This window comes from Pituophis catenifer, unplaced genomic scaffold, assembly GCF_029215685.1.
Source record: "Pituophis catenifer annectens isolate HBS135680 unplaced genomic scaffold, rPitCat1.0.hap2 SCAF_1, whole genome shotgun sequence".
NCBI lineage: Eukaryota > Metazoa > Chordata > Lepidosauria > Squamata > Colubridae > Pituophis > Pituophis catenifer.
The window spans coordinates 200,167,268-200,184,024 of record NW_027256881.1 but is presented as its reverse complement, the minus strand read 5'-3'; positions in this window follow the sequence as shown (position 1 = coordinate 200,184,024).

Genomic DNA, 16,757 nt, shown 5'->3' with positions numbered 1-16,757 from the left:
CATTGGAAAGAATGTTGCTCTACAACAGATGTGCACTAGCCCTTCAGCCATATTGCCTTATGCAAGATTGGAATCCTATGTCTTAAATCACATATTAGTTTTTGTACAGTAAAAAAAATTCATCCAAACTGTATATATCATTTACTATAATCAAATTATTTGAAAAGTTGCCCAATAGCCATATGCACAAATAAAAGAAAATCTGTATCACCTTTCAGTATTACCTTCCATAATAAATCTCTTTAAAAATTATGAACTTGTAGGAAAATTCTAATTCAGGAGTAGTCCAGAGTGGTAGAGCCATATCAGCAAAGTAAAGTATTTTATATTCATTACTCAGATTTAGATTTAGATAGATTAAAACTCAGTAAGATGAACAAAGCTCCAGATTTTCTAGACTCCCTAACCACTAACCACTGACTCAATGAAAGTTCACTGTGAATATGCTACTGCTCCTGGACAATGATCTGCTAACACCACCCTTAATTTTTTTTCAAGCCAAGGGAGAACATTGTTCTAGCCATACTTAAGCTCTTTCAGGCTCAGCTTTTTCATGGGACTCTGGTTCCACCTCATCCCGTAGGATGTATCCTGGAAAGGGTACAATTTAAATTCATCACAGCAGCTCTCCAGATATCATGCTGTATCTGAAATGCACATCTAAGAGTGGAGACACATATGATCAACTTCAGTCAACAGTGTGTCTAGCTTTTATAAACTGTTGGTTGAAACTCAACTTCTGTCCTCAAGGCTTAGCACCATTAATTCTTGAGGAGAGTTTTCAGTTCACATGGATCAAGGCTGTTGAATCTAATCTTTGAAATCCAGGCTACCCTTCCCTACAGTTCTTAAAATGGAATATGATCAGGCAAAACAGACCCTAGAGCAAAGATTAAAGGATACCCGCTGGTCCTGGATGAAGCATCATACCTAGACCCATACCAGTCGGACTTCAGGCCTGGGTACAGCATGGAGACTGTATTGGTCGCACTGGTAGATGATCTCTGGAGGGCTAGGGACAGAGGATATTCCTCTGCCCTGGTCCTGTTAGATCTCTTGGCAGCTTTTGATACCATTGACCATGGTATTTTGCTGCGGCACCTTGAGGGGTTGGGAGTGGGAGGCACTGTTTTACGGTGGTTCTCCTCCTACCTCTCTGGACGCTCGCAAGTGGTGTTGGCGGGGGGGCAGAGGTCGACCCTGAGGCTCCTCACATGTGGGGTTCCCCAAGGGTTGGTTCTCTCTCCCCTGCTGTTTAACATCTATATGAAGCCGCTGGGGGAGATCATCCGTGGTTTTGGAGTGGGGTATCATCAGTATGCTGATGATACCCAACTTTTTATATCCACCCCGAATCAGCCCAGTGATGCCCTCGACGTGATGTCCCAATACCTGGAGGTGGTGCGGCTCTGGATGGGGAGGAACAGGCTCCAACTCAACCCTGCCAAGACAGAGTGGCTGTGGGTACCAGCGTCTCGGTTCCAAGGGAATATTCCATCTTTGGTCATAGGGGGAGAGGTGTTGCCCCCTGTGGATAGGGCGTGCAACTTAGGCGTCCTCCTGGATGCACAGTTGACCTTAGAAGACCATGTCACGACAGTGACCAGGGGGGCATTTGCCCAGATTTGTCTTGTGTGCCAGTTGCACCCCTACCTGGACCGAGATGTCTTACGCACGGCCACCCATGCACTCGTCAGCTCCTGGATCGACTATTGCAACGCTCTCTACATGGAGCTGCCCTTGAAAACCACTCGGAGGCTTCAGCTGGTGCAGAATGCGGCCGCCCGGGTAGTGATGGGAGTGTCCCGATGTTCCCATGTCACACCCCTCCTGCATGACCTGCACTGGCTACCGGTTGCCCTCCGGGTGAGGTTCAAGGTGTTGGTGATTACCTATAAAGCCCTACATGGCTTAGGCCCGGGGTATCTGGCGGATCACCTGCGGCCAGCAACAGCTCCCCATCGCCTGGTGCGCTCACACAGAGAGGGCCTACTTAGGGTTCCGTCAGCCAAGCAATGTCGGCTGACGGCCCCTAGAGAGCAAGCCTTCTCTGTAGGCGCACCTACCCTCTGGAATCAGCTCCCCTTGGAGCTCCGGGTGGCCCCCAACCTTCGCTCTTTCCGTCTTGACCTTAAAACATGTTTGTTTTGCCAGGCTGGCCTGGACTGAAGGGGTTTTAATGGGAATTTTAGATTCTTTTATTGTTTGAATTTTAATTTGGACTTGTTGTTGCTTATTGCTGTGAGCTGTCCTGAGTCCTTGTGGAGAAAGGGTAGCATATAAATCCAATAAATAAATAAATAAATAAATAAATAAATAAATAAATAAATAAATAAATAAATAAATAAATAAGTAAGTAAGTAGAGACAAGCAGATCTAGGGAAAGGCTCTAACCTTCCTGTCACCAGTACACAACAGATATACTATCACCACTGCCAGCTACCTTACATAGTTAGAAACCATCAGAAAGCTTTCACAGAAAACCATCAGAAAGCTTATATAGTTACCCACCCATCAGAAAACTTTCTCAATTGATCAACAGCAAGTGTGATTACCTCTATAAAAGCTGAAGTTTTAGGACTTTACTGGTTTCCAGCATTGAGGTATGTGCTGATATAATACCAAAGAGGAAAGATATCAGCAATGATCTTAAAGAAGCAATTGTTGCTGCCCGTCAGTCTGGGGAGGGTTATAAGGACATTTCCAAACAATTTAAAATCCACTATTCTACAGTGAGGAAGATTTATTCACAAGTGGAAAACATTCAAGACAGTTGCCAATCCTCCCAGGACTGGATGTCTCAGAAAATTCACCCCAGGGTCAGACCATGAAATGCTGAGAGATTGTAAAAAAATCCAATGGTTACATCTCAGAATCTACTGGCCTCTGTTAGCATGTTAAATGCTGAATGTCTTAAATGTTATTTTGTTTATTATTTATACTGGTCTAGGACTACAATAAATCAAATATTGACTAGATTGGAATTATGAAGTTTGGGGAATTTGATTAAACATAGAAAATGAGATATAAATGTAAAAGGAAGGAATTTAATCAGTTTATTAGATCCAGTTAAAAATAGATATGTTATTTCTGGTAACCATTACTGAACTTTTGCTAATTAGGATGGATGACACTTTAAAGATTTATAGAGAATGTGATGAGATGCAGGATGAAGAGATTGTTATATTTTAAGAGATGGTATAAGTTGTTAAAGTTGTTTATACTTTATAAAGGGGGATGTCGAAGTAGTTCTCCTTGATCTTTGCATTTTTGTGTCCTCCATGGCTGCTTGTATTATCCAAGAAGAGCAAGGATCTAACTTGCAGATGGCTGAGCTCATGCTACAGAGGACACTGTCAACTTCCTCAGGTATCACAGGCTTGAAAAATCCCAAATTACCTGGCAAGACATTATTTCTGTCATCTCATCAGTGTCTGCCCATCTACCATCCAATTCAGAACCAGTATAAGAGTGTAGAGAAGGGTGCAGATGGTCTTGAAGAAAATATGCAACACCTACTGTATTATATAAACACCAGCTTAGCCCAGTAAGATAGGAAAGGGTAAGAAAGAAATCCAGATTGATCCTGAGAGGGAGGGAGAGAGAAAAGCCATCAGGCTTTCACAATTCAATATCAATAGAATTCAAATATTTATTGGGTGGTCCCAGCTTAGTTTACTTCAAGAGAAACAGTATCCTCAAAATGCTTAGAAATTGCTCAAGCAGAAGTTCTTAGAGCCACTAAGGGTTCCATTCATGTAATTAATACTGCTAGATGGCCCTCTGAGAATGCAGTAACCAACCATGGAAAAGTACCCATAGTTCACTGCTCTTAATGCCACAGAATAGATACAAATGTGGGCTCATGCCTATGTCTGATCATATTTTAGTCATCTTCTCTTCCAGTGCTCTCCCCAGTAAACCAAAGACCTTCTTGGATCAGCAAGACAATCAGGTCACTTCAGAGCAACCCCATCAAAATCCTTGCCTATCTTGATCCTCCGAAATTCAGCCAATCAATCCAAGAGTTATCTGTATGATTGCTGGGAAATCCCCTAAGTATCCATTGGAAATTAAGTGCTTGGAGCAGATCAATCTCCCTATGGAGATTGGTGCTGATTGTGAATTCCAGCAGCTGGACCATGACAATAGACTGATATTGATGTCCTTGATGTTCCGACCATGAATTCCTCCAAGGTGAACACTAGTATCATGGTGGTACCACAATAGTTTGCCTCATGGTAACTTGGGACAAGCCCTTGGTTGCCATGGATGCCACAAATTCCTGATAACTGCCGCCTCCCATTCAAGGAAGATGATATTTCCCAGTACATAAACAACTGGGGAGCCAACCGCCAATGATTTTCACATAGTTGCTCTTACTCTGTTCATGTAAATCATAAGCACGATTTACATGAAGAAAGATGTTTAATGCTGTAATTCATTCTTCTCATTAATAAAATTAAAATGTCTTTCAAATATGTATGCAGTCACTTTAATTGTATACAAATACTTTGCACTGTTTTTTAAGCCATTAATTTTTAAAAAGCAACGTTTAAAGTTGGAAAAATGTACAATTGCTATTTTACTTAATAGAGGTGTTATTCTGACATGCATATGATGCAGTGGTATTGCTTAATACCATGTTTTTCTGCTTAAAATATGTACTTAAAACTGAAATAAATGACATAACATCGTTAAAATCTGCTTCATCAAGTCAGTTTTAATTTCAAGGCCTGACTAATTAAACACATTAGCTTCTAACAAAAAGATAACATATATTAAACTAGCACAATCTTCCTCACAGGGGCTTCTAAAACTTAGAGCAGATACCAAGAAGGCCATTCTCATAATTCTGCCAGTAGTACATTTTATAGTGGCTGAGTAGAGAGAGCAACACCTCTGAAAGATCTTAAGACATGAACTTTATAAAGCTAACCAATTCAGTTAAACAAATCACTGTGATTACACTAAGCTTGGTTAATTTCAATTATAGCTTTTTAATAGCCTACTTTTTTATGCAGACATTAGTGCAATTGGTTAGTATGTGATTCAATGTATTGTGTGAACCAAGAAAATGGGATAAATGCAATAGTAACCTGATCTGTTAGATAAGTACTTAACTGCTCATGCAGTGATCCCAGAATACTGGATATTAAAAGGGGGGGAAATGTATGGACAAAGCATGGATTAGCTATAATTCTGAGCACAGCACTCAATTTTACAGATGTTTGTTGCAGGTTCTACCTTTATATTGCCATATTCCTTTAGTTTAACACCACCTTACTATGCACACAAAAGAGGACAAAAAACTTAAAGCAAGCCCAAATTATAAAAATTCTTAAAAACAAAACTTAATAAAAACACAATGTTGAAAGATTTCTAGAGAGAAAGTCAGTTAGGAGGAGGAATGTAATAGTATTGTGGAATCATTGTGATTAACTGGTTGGAGCTATGGATAGAAAACTGCAATAATTTGTTGAAAGCATCATCTTAGCTTTTAGAAAACAGAAAGGATCTGTTCTGTATGAATGAAGATGTCCATTATTTGCATATTTTTAATGAGAGACTAACAGAACAGTTGTATAGTGATGACTGGTCTTCTGCATGATTTCTTATGATATCCCATGCTAACACCATTATATTTACAATTAGAAGAATAATTTAAAACCTTTACGTTAAAAATGTCCGAGAGCACAGGTGAAAACAGAAATCTTTCAAGAGTAGCTATGTTTCATTTTTAAAAATGAATTTGATGTAAATGGATGCCATCTAGTGGCATGACAGATGCTATAGCCTGCAGGTATAGTATTACATTACCAACCCTCAAGATACACGTTAACAAAAATTCTTAAGGCAATGAGCAGAAATACCAAATTGCCTCAAACTCTGGATGTTTTGGAAGACAGCAGTTTTATATTTATTTTAATGTAGGATATAGATATCTTATTGTTTGTAAATAAACCAAAAATTCACAAATTACTGTGAATTTTAATGTCAATCCCATTTGTATAAATAGTAAATATAGTGGTCAAGGCAGGTGGCAAGCCCATATGAATGGTTGAGCAAGCAGCGTTGGCAAACACAATAAAAGTATACATGCAGAGATCCTGTATTTTGGCTATGAAACGTTCCTAGTTCCCTCAATCGAAAGCTTTTGTATGTCATACTGACATAATTTGTATCATGAATAAGTAGCACTATTCTAAAAATTTACAGAAAACTTGCTCCAATTACACTTCTGGTTAAATTTGGGGAAGAGGAGTGAATGTTTTCAACTATAAGAACTATATAAAATGTAGTTTATAACTGCTTTTCCAAGAAAAGTCTTCATTTACATTGGGAAACAAACATTTATTGTTTGAGTTCAACAGATGGTCAGAGAATGAGTTATTTTGTTAAGCCTGGTATGTCATTCTCTAGTTAGCACAAAAAGAAAAAAGAAAGAAAAGCACAGTTAGAATATCAAACCCATCTACATGGTATAATATAGGTTATAGAATACTGATAATTATTATATCTCATCATGTAACTCTTAGTGACCAGACTTACGAATATAATAGAGTATTGCTCCAACACAGGGGTAGACAATTTTCCCAAGGGCCCATATGAGAAACTGGGATAATTGAGGACTGCTGGCCCACCCCACTACCCCCATCCCCCCACAGCGGACCAGACAGGGATGGAAGTGGTCCAGTTCTCTGACGTCTAGTTGAATGAAAGCAACAATAATCCAATTATAACGTGTTTAGTAACTACTGATATGTTATTTAAAATTGTCAGATTAGGATCCACATGCATGGCAAAACATTTCAAATTATATGGTTTTGGATCTGGATCCATTCAGGTTAATTATGGACTGACAAATACACTAGAAATGGTTTTCCAATGCTACTAGATCTGTAGCAGTTCATATCAGAATTTTTTTTTAATAGCAAAAATGCATTTAAAGACTATGCCAAAATTGTGTGACTTATTATGCAACAGAATAGAAGTATAGGATGAAGCATAGAAATATCCCCCCCCCTCGGATCTGATAACTCCTAATAATTATCTAAACCTCCATATTTTAACAGAAAATTGTTTTCTATGTTGTGACCTATTATAACTACTGGAAAAAAAAACATTTAAGATTTAGTCCTCAATATATTTAATGATTTACATACAAGGGAGACTTACTTTTCTATAATTTATGAAATTACTGTAAAACCTTTCTTCTGAGTAAACACTGCCATGTATGTCAGAATCAAACTTTTTTTTTTTAACCACATCTCATGCCCATCATACCTCAAGCCTGCTTCAGATTACATCCCACATATTCCAAAATGTTCTTGAAACTGAACTGAATCTAGCAATTGCACCTCAGACTTCAGGGTCTTACTAAACCACAGTAATCCCTGAATAGTTTCACGCTGCTGCTGCTGCTACTCCTCTCTTTAATTCAACCTTACAACCTTCCACATCACTCCCGGAAGCAGTTCCTGGAAATAAAAATGCAGATTAGACCTGCCCTCTTGAAACTTTTAATGCGCCTTAACTCAAAACCCAAAGTTGCTGCAGACCACATGGTCCAATATTTGGTGCAATATTTCACCAAATATCCCCATTCCCACCCACCCCCGTTTCTTTTATCATTCTAAAAATCTATACACTTAACATGATGGGTTTTGACAGACAGTGCCTGCATTGTTCCATTAGGAAACGGCTAGACGCCACATTTTACCTCACAACCAAGTGAGTAACCCGAATTACAGAAGACTTTTGCACTTTTTAGTAGTTCGTGGTGGCATGAAGGAATCATTCCGACGGGTTGGAGACGCGTCAATGCGCGATGCTTCCCCCCCCCCAATCCAAACTCCCGTCCCTCAAAGCCTTGCATACACCACGGTACCGCTACCCAATATGAACAACTAAATACTGCCCGATCTCTAGATGCAAAGCGAGAGGAGGTGGGGTGGGAGTCTTGCAAGGATGGGGCGCTGCTGCTGTCCCCTCCGGTTCTCCTTCTCGACGCGAACAACGAAAGGCTTCGCAGCAGCCCTTTAAAAAGTCTTCGAGAGAGCGAGTGCGGGAAGCGGGCGAGAGGAGAAGAAGAAAAAAATAAAATAAAATTACGCCGTTTTTCCGAAGGCAGACGCCGCAGAGCCCTACCTACCTTCCTTCCCCGCCTCGGACCCCTTGCCTACCTGTGGCCTCGACCAGCCACCAGCGGGAGAGGAAAGCAACCTCGGGCGCTCGCTGCTGGGTGGGTCGTTTTCCTCCCTCCCACCCGCCTCCCGCGCGAGATGGGCGGTCAAGGGAAAACGGTGATTGGCTGACAATCCGCCGCCCGCGGCGCCCAGGTGAGCGCCCAACCCGAACGCGACAGCGCTCGCCTGCGGCTTCTCTTGGAAGAGAGCTCAGGTGAGCGCGAGAGCTCCTCCTTCCGTTCTTTTAACGGAAGGCAGGGAGGCCACGTGCTGCGGGAGTGGCGGAGGGTGGGGTGGGGGTGGGGAAGAGAGCGAGGAACTTAAGAGAAAGCGCACCCGGGCGATATTTGCCGCCTCTACGGCGCTGCGTTTGTGACTTCCATATAGAAGCCAGTCAATTACTACTATAAGACTAGGCTGGCTGTAGTAGCGTGTTTTTAATACTCCCCAATCGCAAGCGCACCCTTTAGCTCCGATTTAAGTTTTTTTCCCCCCCAGCCTCTCCTCCCGCAGTATTGTAAACTCAAAAAAAAAAAAAAAAAAAAAAGGGAGGGGAAGAGAGGAAGGTACAGTAGTGGCCAAAATTGTGGAAACCTTTTGGGAAAAGTGTATTTTTGAGGTTTGGTGGCTAATAACACCATTTTTTTTGGAGTTTCAAGATGATCATATTCCACTGCTGGAATGGCCTGGGAATAGCCCAGACCTTAACCCAATTGAAAATCTATGGAGTCGACTAAAAAAACTTGTTAGTCAGAAGCGACCCAGCAATAAAACCCAGTTAATAAAAGCAATCATTCAATCTTGGTTTCACATTATAACAGTTGCAGAACTAAAAGACTTGGTTCACTCCATGGGAAGATGTTGTAAGGCCGTAATTCATGCTAAAGGTTACCCAACTAAGTATTAACTGACGTGATAATTTTTGTATACCTGTTTTTTCTACGTTTCACTTTTCTTCTTTATACTGTAACTGCTATTCTAAATGTTCAAAGCAAATCCTTCATAAAAGTTATTGCATTATATTCTTGATTAAATTATCTTTCCATTGATATATAGTTTTATGGTACTACTCCAAAAAAAAGTGGTGTTATTAGTTTTAGAAAATACACTTCCCAAAAGGTTTCCACAATGCATTGCTAGTTTCGTGTTAGTTTGCTCTATTCCTATCTAGGTGAGGATTCCTCCAATTCAAAAGTCAAACCTATTGCTAAAGATGCCTTCAGAAAGTCTTGTTGGCTTGGAAAAAGTCCAAATATAAAATACTGGGAGTGTTATCAAATGGTTAATGGGAGACCAGGTTCTTTAATTAAAAAGGAATTTTTTTTAAAAAAGGAAAAAGTGGTTGCTAAATGCTAAATTGATATGCCACCCTACTCCTAGAGACTTTAGGGGCTGTGTCACTATAAAGATTTGTAAATCAGGTAAATTAAAGAACTCAGGCATATGTCTTAATGCTTATGTATACAAACTATGGAGTCAAATCCAATTTTGGTCTCCAATTGTGGAATTGAAAATGATGGTACATAATCAAAAATTAAGCGCCTTTAAACATGTTGACATTTGACACAAATTCTATGGTACTTTTTATAAATCTCATAATTTGTTCAGTTATGATTTTTCTGCTGACATTGACAGTTGAATGAGTCATTAGAATCTTAATTTAATTTACATTCAAAAGAATGTAAAACACGTATTTGCCCAGAATAAATTCTTACTAGTTTCATGTTACATACTCTTAATGATGTGAATAGGTTTGAAACCTTAGCCATTACTAGCTGGACTGTAACTATAATGTCTGTAATTTTCTTACTGTATTATGAATACTGAAAATCAAGAACACTGAAAAATAACTATCAGTATAAATTTGAGGGGTCCATGGTGCTCTCTAAGCTTGGTTGTTTTCTTGCAGATATTTCATTACCCAAACTAGGTAACATCATCTGTGACAGAGTACCAAGTTCAGAGAGCACCAAGGATCCTCATTTCAACTACAAATATTCTCCTTTATCAGTATAAATTTCCATGGTACTAATCTCTCATTCCCTGGTTTCTCAAATAAATTATTCTATCGCACAGTGTCAGTTCCTTGCCTTATAAGGCACTGGAAACCTTTCCTTAGTGTATAATATCTGTATACAGCTTTGTCATTCTAAAATATCTATGTTTCTTAAGAACTCTGAAATCCATTCACTTGAATTCCATACAGTAATTAAATTCAACAGTTTAATTGGGGTGGCATTTGTTGTAAATGTGAGCATTATTTCTCATACTGATAAAAGTAATACTGTTATCAGAACAATGAACAGATGCAGATTGTCTAGCTTTCACCAAAATAAAAGCCCACAAGCCAGTATGCTTAAGTGTACCAAAATGTAAAGGTTTTACAACTTCAGATTGCCTATATATTGCTTTATCATTTGAAAGTAAAATGCTCGCTGGAATTCTTATACACTTAAATTTCTTTTAAATTAGTAATATTATTCAGAGCTCTTAAATTTCTACTTGCTTGGATTAACTTCTCAGAGGCTATGGAAGCTGCTTGATGAAAAAAATGACAGACATGGATGAAGTCACACTAATTATGAAAAAAGTTCTTGGAATGATGAAATGAAAGACTCAAGTGCAAAAGTTATGCAGAAAATGATTGCTGCAAACAATGAGAAAGCTATTTTGTTACGGGGATAAGGAGAAAAAGATAATTGCAAAGAATGTCAAAGAGAGCAAGGGATTTAAGATTGGACACAGCAAAGAAAATGTAGAGTGATATTGATAAAAATAAAAATCTATTTTGGAAGCAGATAAAGAGGGCTGAACAAGGATCTTCCACCAGAGTGAGTACTATTAAAAATAAGAAGGATGAAATGTATTTCTGTAAAATAAATTTGTAATGACATTAGAGGTGACTTGTTTTAGAATGGGTGTCAAACTCACGTCGTCACAGTGGGGTCATGTGACATATCGGGACTTCCCCCCTCTTCGCTAAAGCAGCCATAGGCGTGGCCAGCATGTGATGCATCTGGCCTGTGGGCCGGGAGTTTGACAGCCCTGGTTTAGAATGTGGGTATGTATGTTTGTACTGTACATAGTGAAGTTGTGCTGAATAAAAACCAAATGATTTGCAGTGACTATTAACTAGATTTGTATGCAATTGAAAAAACTTACACAAAAACCTATGTAAGTACTGTAATTGAACTTGTGTACCTTAATGCAAGTTTTGTTAAATAGAAAATACAAATGCAAATAGAAAAATGAAATTTTAATATGTGAAAATCCTGATAGAAACTTAATAGGCACTCTATAGTCTGTTGCGAGGAATGCTGTTGTAAGAAACCAAATGGCTGTGTATAAGAGCATGTTAGTGCCCAATTTTTGTTATATGGAAGCATGTTAGGTGAAATATTGAATGTTGAATGAAATGGAACGGGGTAATTAAATGCATGTGATAATACAAGAGATAGACTTGAGAACAAATGAGAACTGAATGTTTATTGAAAAAAATGAGCAATCAATAAAGAGGTACAATTAGTGCTTGACTTATGACCACAATTCATCCCAAAATTTCTGTTGGTGAGACAGTTAAGTGAGTTTTGCCCCATTTTACAACCTTTCTTGCCATAGTTGTTAGTGACACGGTTGTAAAGTGAATCTGGCTTCTCCATTGACTTTGCTTGTCAGAAGCTTGCAAAAGGTGATCACATGACCCAGGGATATTGCAACCATCATAAATGTGAGCCACTGTCCAAATTTCGATCACGTGACCATGGGGATATGGCAACGGTTGTAAGTGTGAAATATGATCATAAGCCCCTTTTTCTCAGTACCATTGTAACTTTGAACAATCACTAAATGAATGATTGTAAATTGGGGATTACCTGTAATATGTTGAAATGTGAAGGGAGAAAAAACAAGAAAATTTCCTTAATTGGAATTGATGAAATTCTCAAAATGAGGGAAGTGACAAGTTTAAAGAAAAATAACCAAGCATAAAGCAAGTTATGAATGTGTTAAAATGTTTGCAAAAACAGAAAAGTGTGGAGGCAGTGAACCGTATTAATATGAATTATTTTCCTTATGTTTCCTTTCCCTTTTGTTATCTCCCATTTTTTAATTTCAATTCGTTTGCATCCAGATCACCTTATTAGTGAAATGTTTTGAAATCCAGCTTCTAATTTGAATAAAGTAATATTCAGTAGGCATCCATATTGTGGGACTTGATTAGCTGCTAACAATCTGATTAGTTTTTCTTTTTTGAAGATGAAATGGAACACTTTAAGGATATTTTTTCTTGGAAATATAAAGCAGTGAGAACACCAAAGCTTTCCAAAAAAACATTGTCAGTATCCAAAGTATTAAAAATGGAAAGGGGTATCCCTTGTTTTATACTAATAGAGGTATGAAGAACTTAAATATTCTATGAAAACTGAGCGAAGCAATAGGAAATGGAAAACTGACTCCACTTCCTACTCCAAAAACAGAGTAGAAGGTGAGTTGCTAGGCAACCTCATATGGAACACTGGCCTTTTTCATGAAGATAACTACTCTTACCTCTCTGGCTCCCTCGCGGGAGTTAATTCAAAGGCCATGTATTAGAAAGAAGGCTTAGGATATGAAATACTATTAAAATATTGATAAAAGCTCTAATAGAGTCTTTCTACTTCACTGGGCAGAGAGTAAAATCAAGGAAGGAAGGAAGAGATCCAGTGTTCTCTCATGGAGGCAGAATGGCTTAAAATGGCTTATCTGAATCCAACCAATCAGGCGGAAATGTGGCTAAGAGGCAGGATATTAAAAGCTCGATTGGAATTGGAATTAGTGGCAGTACAGTATCTTCCATAAATTTTCATGCAAATTAACACTGATAAATGGGATAAACCTTGGCTTTATTAGCTGTTAACCTGTTCTTCCTTCCTGTTTACATTTAGGGTGGCCGAAGAAAAGAACAGGAGCTGAATGATAGAGGAACTGAGAAGTCAGCCATGTTGCAATTTAGATCAATGTGAAAGATGCAGGAGACGTTGGTATCTTCGTGGAAATCTAACCATTCTTTCTACTTTTATGAATTGTAAAGCAATGTTACTTTTATCAGAATATCAGAAGACCAGAGTTTTATTAGCAATATCATTGTACAGGTCTGGAAAATTGTCCCTATTTTTCTTTCTAAATATAGTCCACCCCTTTTTAGTGGTGGTTGGATTATTTGCCATGGGAATAAGAAGGATCCCACCTAATAACTAGACTATTAGCTTAGACTATTTTTATCTGGCAAATTATTCTTTGATAGTTTTATTGCGCAATATACCCTTAAACTCTTCTATAGGAAGTTTCTGGCAATAACAAATTCCAATCCACTTAAAAATGCCTATTGTTTCAGTAATGAGCAAAATATTGTACAGAACTGGTTATGCCATAAATAACTAGATTTCAGTTCATTGGCAACTGAAGCAAAATTAAGTGCCTAAAATAAGTGTGTATAGATAACTGTGGGCACAAATCTTGTCCTGTAGTGGTTACAGATAACATTCTAAAAAAATGGAGGGAGAGTTTAAAACTGAAGTAAAAAGTCACTTCTTTTCTTGCAAAAATCCATCTCTATGTATAGTTTACATAAAAGGAAGTTTTTAAAAAAGCAAAACCAGAACTAAATAAAGACTGTTGGTATACTGTATAGCAACAATTGGTGCAACAACAGGATGTGGATATGACACAGAAAAAATAACCAACACTCAACCACAAGGATGAAACCATAACATCACTCTTTGAAAACTGATATTGGATTTAAGGATACCAGGAAGTTGCAGGACCTAATCACAGAACCCACACTTTTGCAATAAGTAAAAATAGGTTTGAGTATCTGTTTTTATATAATAATATATAGTAAACATTCACTTACTTTTCCAAAATAATAACCTGTAACACTGATTGATAGTTTTCAAACTTCATAGATACCAATGAGAAAATTATATAAATATTTTATACAATGCCTGAGAGTTGGATGATGCAGATATAGGTACTGAGCTTTACATGGCATACAGTTTTAATTCCGCTGTTTCTCTTGTATGACCATAAAGGAAATAACAGTGGAATTTTCTGCTTTGCACTCCCCCTCGCTACTTCAGGTAGCCTCACCTACATACCTCCTTTTATAACAGGGCTGCCAAACTCAATCGTGATATGAATATGGGTTTTAAGAATCTGATTGAAGTCAATATTCTTTGATTCACAGGATCAAGTCTTTTAGCCATCATATCATCAATTATTTGTATTTGCTCTGACATATGCTTTTCTTTTATGAAAAACAAAAAAATGCATTTGGAGTCAATTCTACACTTAAGAATTGAAGCAATTAAAGAGCAATGTACATAAAGTCTTGGAATCAAACCACCCCAATGATGCCCTTGATGTGATGTCCCGCTGCCTGGATGGGGAGAAACAGGCTCCGACTCAACCCTTCCAAGACCGAGTGGCTGTGGCTTCCGGCGTCCCGATATAGCCAGCTGGTCCCATTACTGGCTATTGGGAGCAAATCATTGGCCCCCACGGAGAGGGCTCGCAACTTAGGCGTCCTCCTGGATGCACGGCTGTCTTTAGAAGAGCATATGACGGCCGTGGCCAGGGGGGCTTTCTGTCAGGTTCGCCTGATACGCCAGTTGCGTCCCTTTCTGGATCGGGACTCCCTATGCACGGTCACTCAAGCACTCGTCACTTCCCGCCTGGACTACTGCAATGCTCTCTACATGGGGCTCCCCTTGGGGTGCACCCGGAGGCTGCAGTTGGTCCAGAATGCGGCCGCGCGGGGGATTATGGGAGCGACAGGGCGCTCCCATGTGTCACCTCTCCTGCGCGAGCTGCACTGGCTTCCTGTGGTCTTCCGGGTGCGCTTCAAGGTGTTGGTGATCACCTTTAAAGCGCTCCATGGCTTAGGGCCGGGGTATTTGCGAGACCGCCTTCTGCCGCCAATAGCCTCCCACCGGCCGGTTCGCTCGCACAGAGTGGGCCTCTTCAGGGTGCCGTCGGCCAGACAGTGCCGGCTGGCGACCCCCAGGGGGAGAGCCTTCTCTGTGGCGGCACCAGCCCTCTGGAACGACCTACCCCCTGAGTTACGCACGATATCAGACCTCCGGACTTTTCGTCAGGCCCTAAAAACACACTTATTCCATCTAGCTGGGCTGGCTTGATCCCGTCCTCTCAGTTTTAATTGATTCGGTTTTAATTTGGGTTGTTTTAAATTATTTGGGCCACAATTATTTAATTGTTTTTAAATTGTTTTTTAAATTTTGTATACAATGTTTTATTTTGGCTGTGCACCGCCCTGAGTCCTGCGGGAGAAGGGCGGCATAGAAATAAAATAAATAAATAAATAAACCCGCCAATTTGACATGCCCATTTTATAGAATCACAGGCAGAACTGACAAGTAGTAACTATGTCAGGGCTAGTGCCCCACTCCCCTGAAAGTACATTTAAACTTCCAGCTACCACACTCAAGATCCAAATTATTGAACCTAGTAAAGCTAATAGATGCACTCGGCTGGTTCTTTTTTGTGTTGGGACACAATAGTTAAAGGTTTTCATGGATTTGTCACATGTGGAAAGGGACAGACCATCAGTCCTGTTTGGTGCATTTTCCCAAAATTTTACACTAAAAACTGCTGGCCATAAAAACTGTTTGATTTAAATATGTAAGCCTTAAAACAATCCAAATGTGGCAAAAGGCAATGTACACTACTTTTTTTTTAAGCAATCTTACGCCACCCAGATTTTCCACAAAAAAAGTAATAAAAACACTGGAAAAAAAAGGCCTGGCCGAGGGGCTATCCTTTCCTTTTAAAGAATTCTTTACCTCCAACTGATTTAGCAAACGGTTGGAAGAAAGCAGATCAGGTGAACATGTTTTCGAGATAGAACAACAAAAATGGTTGTATGGTGCATATATCTATTTAGATTATAATCAATTCAAAATAGCATAGGCATTCATTGGATCAGTAAAACCAAAGTTTCTCAAAAATAATCTTGTCTGGAAATTCTAAATCTAAGCAGGAAATAAATCACTTGATAGTTCCTTGTCACAATAGCCCAAAGAATCAATTAAGAGCAAGTATGAGAACCAATTGTATCTTTACCAGAAGTGATAATAAAAAGATTAGTACTATATAGACTCAGAGATATAGATAGTAATTTGGATGTTAATCCTTGTTTTTTATTTAAATGTTGGGCTTCAATGTAGGCAACTGAAGTTCAAATATTTCCTTAAGTTTAAGAACTCCATGGTAATTTTAGAAAAGGCTTTATTTCTTAGTTTGATTCACTTTCCAAATGATGGAGAGATTGAATATTGTGGAGGGACAACAGAAAATACAGCTGTTAACATGGGAAAAAAATCCTCAGGAAAAGCCTGGAACAGAGATCTTTCATTTTATATCATATTCTTCATACTGTTGCATATTTATATGCAATATTGCACACAAACATGCAAAATTGAAGTCTTATTACTATAGTAAAATAAATTTAAACAAGAATTAGGTTATTGCTTAAGTTTTCCAGCAAAGAAGAATGATAGCTTACAAAAACAA